We start from the raw sequence: 5,538 nt of genomic DNA, 5'->3' as shown, positions 1-5,538 counted from the left end.
AGAGAGAGAGAGAGAGAGAGAGAGAGAGAGAGAGAGAGAGAGAGAGAGACAGAGAGAGAGAGACAGAGAGAGACAGAGAGAGAGAGAGAGAGAGAGAACACTTAAAGTTAAACCTCGTGTTTTTTTGCTTCTAGTTGAATAATTAACACGATACATATTCATGCACTTTTTAGTCCTGCAGGAACCCTCTTCCTCTTCCACACACGATACCATCATAAATCGAGTAGGAAATTCTTATTAGAGGTTGCGTGGGGCGGATGTTGAAGGGACTGGAAGGGCCGCCATGACTGGCAGCAGGAAGTGAGATTAGATTGTGTGGTATTTTGTATTTTTAGTCCTTTTTCATGTTAAAAGATGACATGCACATGTCTGTTTAAGTTACATGGAATATACAGTCTGCCATGTTTCTACAGAAGCCCAGAATGGACAAACCCAGTGCTGGACTATTGACATTAATATAACTGTGCTGCACCATAAATACAACAATACCTTTGGCTCAGTCTCACTGCATCTTGTTTTAATGCCTATAAATGGGATAACTAATACAATTACAGTTAATAGGAATAGCAAGTTTAGAATCTGATTCAATACAATGTAATAATTATTTATTGTATATAGCCCAATACCACAAGTTTGCCTCAGAGGTTTTAACAACATCTTATCTCCCTCACAGCAAGTTCCTCTCCTGATAAGAATGAACAACTGCAGGTTGCACAACCCTGGCCATACGAGTTCTCGCAAAGACATCAGCAACTTTGAACAACCGTTTCATTTGAAGGCTTTAAGAAACACTTAACTGGAGACGACTAAGTGACGTCTGTTTGAGAAAGCAGCGGCCTAAGTGCACATCCCGCTTCCTGTATATATGGAAATTGTAGTTACAGTGTAATTGCAGTCATCCGTTGTTTATTATGTGGGGATGTAAACTTGCTAAATTGTGAAGGTGAAGTGCAGACATAGAACAGAATAAAAATAGGTCATCATGTAATTTTCCAAACATATTGAAAACCTTCCAAAATAACATACATACTGCTTTTTCTCAAGTACTTAGGAGTCAATGAAATATTTTAAAAAGGGGACAGTCAACCCATGTCTCCATCTAAACTACATTTCATCGAAACTACATTCTCAACTACGTTTAGAGGGGGAATGCTGTTCCTCCCAGATAAAGACTGCAGTTTGAGACACAAAGTTAATGTTACAAACAACGTAACAAAACAAAAACTACAAAACTACTTTGTTATTTTCAGGCAACAAAATAATTGAGTTCCCAGCTGTCTTTGGGGTGAACGTCCTGTGTAAGGCAGTTCACGTTGCAGTTTTGTTGGTTTTTAGCTCTGTTGTGGTCTTTGGCTGCTCAACTTTGTTCACCAGCTAACTGCTAACTCTGCTGATCAGTTATTGTTCAGTGAGTTTCTTCTCCAAAGCTGCCTTCTGCTGCTCGCAACAGGGTTGATGAGAGCAGAGAAAAGCAAATCAATGAGTTGAAAGAGGCTAAAAAGCTCAGACCCCTTTCACATTACAGTCATCGCCTGTTAAAATAAAGATATTGATTAGCACACACCGTGCTGTGTTTAATTCTTGTTTAACCTTTATTTAATAACCTCATTGAATCTCATTTCCAAGTGGCTCCTGATGGCAGAGCTTCAAAACACAAATAACAGACTTAAAAAACAAAACTGCAAAAAGATAAAACCAACAAAAAAGCATTTTTAAAATCTTGCATATTTATAAAGTAATAAACGAACAAGATGATGGTCCATAAAAACAAATATAACTAACATGCAAATCATTACACAAATAACCAAACATATCCTCCTTTGTATGTTTTATACATAACAGAAATACATTGATGTAATGTTGAATCCGTTATGGTTATTCATACATGAAGCCACTGTTAATATGAGACTTGAGACTTCCAACATTTTGCCTTTAAGAAAGAATAAATGGATTTAAAATACATCACATGAAAAAACAAACTGATTAGGAAATGGTAATAAAAAAGCATCGATTAAATACAGTGAAGTTCAGTCCTCGTGAACAGTTAACAGCATGCTCACTAAAACACCCTGTAGTTTTACACTTCAATGCTGTTTGAAATAAACATGGAGGACACAAATTAAAACCGCTTTGCTTACCTCGTGAAAGTGTGTGCTGACAGCTGGATGGTGTCTCCTTCTTCTGCTCTACCTGCTTTAAATCCTCTCTGCTCATCACTGAACTCTGCAGATCGAGTGAGCAGCAGAGAAAGGAAATCACACACACCTACACACTCATTCAACATTCTCCCTCCCTTCTCCCACTTATCTCCCTCACACACACGTCACTGGAAAATCCCAAGAAATATCCTGTTTTCAGTGACAGCAGTTTCTAATTCATCATACCGAGCAAACACAGTAAATGACGTGTTTACTGTCGGAGTGCCAACTGTGACTTCACTCAAAGCTAGGCTTGTCTCCCCTCTTTTGCATGGGACATAATACATATTTACATCATATCTCAGCAGACAGCTTGTGTCAGAGCATCATGTGAGACTTAGAGGTAAAGTTAGAAAGATACTGACAGATTCGGACAATCTGCATTGGTCTCAATGAGCGGCCGGCTGCGAGACGAGTGCGCAGGGACCGTCTACAAAGTGCAATGCGGAAAATACCTACTACAACAATATTCAATAGCTTCACTGTCATGCAATGTAGTGTAACCAAAATCACTTCACACATCAATGGGCTCCTCCTTGTTGTACTACAAGTGTTATTTTGAAAAGAAATGATTTAGATTAATTTTAGTGAATATTTATTAAATAATAATCAATAGCTTTACTGTTGATAAGTGTATCATGACCAAAATCACTTCATATATCAATGAGCTCCTTCCTGTAGTACTACAAGTGTTATTTTAGTTTCACCAGACTTGTAGATGGTTATTTATAAATCAGCTCATGGCTGCCTCATGGCATCTGCCCCTCAACCAATCAAATGATAGATGCCGAGGGTGACTAGGTCACTAACCAATCAGGAGCACCTTTCAATTAAGTTCTACCTGCAGTGATCTTTCAGTTTGTCAGTCTCCAATGCAAACCACGATGGGGAGAGACATCTTTCGATACCTAATGCGTTTGCCACATTTATTTTTCCTTTTTCACAATGTTGTTACAGCATGACAATATACGTGTATATCCTTTGTTGAAGATGAAATGAGTGAACTACTTATGATGGCTCTTATCTTGATGTATGTGGTACTATATTTTTATTCAAGACAAATACACAATACAAAACATAGGTTCACAATTGCACTAGTTTATTTATTTTATTTTATTAGTTTATTTGATAAGGGACAGTGCACACTAATAAAAACATTTCTGTAAATGCACCAGAGTTAGCCAAGAGGCTATTTTTCATCTGTAGTCCCAAGAGGCAGATGTTACAAAATAAACCTAAAAACAGAATGTAAGATTACATTTAAAAGGTTATACAATGTTGACGCTTTACAATGTGTGCACAAATAATGAAAAAAGTGAGAATATTAATATACGTAGTATCATCATTCAGGAGACTCTTAAACATTGTCAAGTACTAACAAGACATGCAACACAGAAGCTCTCAAATTCAACACACACAAGCAAATAAAGTAAGAGATAACTACAGGTGCATCTCAATGAATTAGAATATCATCGAAAAGTTAATTTATTTCAGTAATTCAATTCAAAAAGTGAAACCCATATATTATATAGATTCATTACACACAAGGTGATATATTTCTTGCGTTTATTTCTTTTCATTTTGATGATTATGGCGTACAGCTAATGAAAACCCCAAATTCAGTATCTCACAAAATTAGAATATTACATAAGACCAATTAAAAAAAGGATTTTTAATACAGAAATGTTGGTCTACTGAAAGGTATGTCCATATACAGTATGCACTCAACACTTGGTCGGGGCTCCTTTTACATGAATTACTGCATCAATGCGCCGTGGCACGGTGGCGATGAGCCTGTGGCCCTGCTGAGGTGTTATGGAAGCCCAGGTTGCTTTGATAGGGGCCTTCAGCTCGTCTGCATTGTTGGGTTATCAACAGTAAAGCTATTGATTATTATTTTTAATAAATATTCACTAAAATTAATCTAAATCATATTTTTTCAAAATAGCAGTTGTAGTACAACAAGGAGGAGCCCATTGATGTGTGAAGTGATTTTGGTTACACTACATTGCATGACAGTGAAGCTATTGAATATTGTTGTAGTAGGTATTTTCCACATTGCACTTTGTAGTTGGAGACTCCCAATGAAGTAACAGCAATAACAAATAAATCCCAAATAAACATTCCCACTTAGTAAGAAAGTAGACGGTAAGTGATTTGCTATGAAATGACTCAGAGGACGGTGAGTGCTTTCCAATACATTGATTAGATGACGGTATAAGTGCTTCATAAGAGCTCATTGTCTGCTGAGACTCAACAGGTTCAGAACAAAAGCAATGCAGAAACATTCGGACACCATCAGTTTGCTGTAGAAGCCACATGTCATAACACATCACATTTCTACTCATTTTCACAAAGTAAAGGCAGAAGAAATGTTCATCTTTCCCTCTCAGCCAACCATGGCAGGTTGTGAAGGAGGCACGAAACAAAATCTAGTGGTTTTGTGTACATGGACACGAATTGTCTGTTGTTTTTGATGTCGCTCAGGACGATAACAATGCCAATGGAAAGTCAATTAGGATCCTTATTCGTGGTGAATAATTCGTTTGTTGCCTAAACCTAATGTCAGCTTTGTTGCCTAAACCTAATGTCAGCTTTGTTGCCTAAACCTAACGTCAGCTTTGTTGCCTAAACCTAACGTCAGCTTTCTTGCACACCAACACACTTTACAAGAACATTTATCATCGGACGTCCGTCGTCATGATCTTCTCAACAGACTGGACATCAGTGCGGTTGTAGTCAATCGAGACCTCTCTAATCCTGACAAACTCCACACCCACACACACACACACACATGCGTAAGAAGAATTCAAATGAATTAGAGAGCCAATGTGAAATCAGTTTTGAGAGCATGTGCATGGCAGCTCATTTTCAGTGCAACATGATTCTGAGCTGTCCTGAATGTGAACACCCTGTGCACACATTTAGACTATGCTGCTGTAGGAATTAGGGTTTTAATTGGACAAATCTGCCCCTCGTCTTTTATGTTTAATCCAGTGCCAATGCAGGAAGGAGTGTAAGGGATTCTCTTGCAGTGAGTCCAACTTTCACGGACCAAAGTTCCCATAACATCACATAAGTTAGAATTAACGCTCCTCATTTATTTTGAGTGTAACCACAATTGTTTTTGATGCTTGAACCTAACTCTACCAGTTTGTCATAATCACAAACTGTCCATAACCTCAACCAAACCGTACAGTAGTTGCCATTGGCATAATTTCAAAGGTGAGGGTTTTAAAAACGATATGGGAAGTGACATATCTGGACTGAGGAGTGACGTAGAGACGCCGTATAATACGTCTCTGGTAGAGACCTGTCAATCACCGTGTAGCCCCGCCCT

General features: G+C 38.1%; 1 protein-coding gene across 1 annotated transcript in view; it reads right to left on the bottom strand.

Moving 5' to 3' along the window:
• The window catches only part of LOC116398015 (interleukin-1 receptor-like 1), an 11,497-nt gene extending 9,270 nt beyond the window's left edge, over positions 1-2,227 (bottom strand). The window contains exon 1 of the mRNA XM_031873991.1: positions 2,139-2,227. The gene's annotated coding sequence lies outside the window, so the exon portion shown is untranslated. The remainder of the gene's footprint in view (positions 1-2,138) is intronic.
• Positions 2,228-5,538: the final 3,311 nt, after the last annotated feature.

The sequence above is a fragment of the Anarrhichthys ocellatus genome, unplaced genomic scaffold (assembly GCF_004355925.1).
Source record: "Anarrhichthys ocellatus isolate YVR2014 unplaced genomic scaffold, GSC_Weel_1.0 scaffold77, whole genome shotgun sequence".
In the NCBI taxonomy this organism is placed as follows: Eukaryota; Metazoa; Chordata; class Actinopteri; order Perciformes; family Anarhichadidae; genus Anarrhichthys; species Anarrhichthys ocellatus.
Note: the sequence above shows the minus strand (reverse complement) of the source record. Positions and strands in the feature narration are given on the sequence as shown.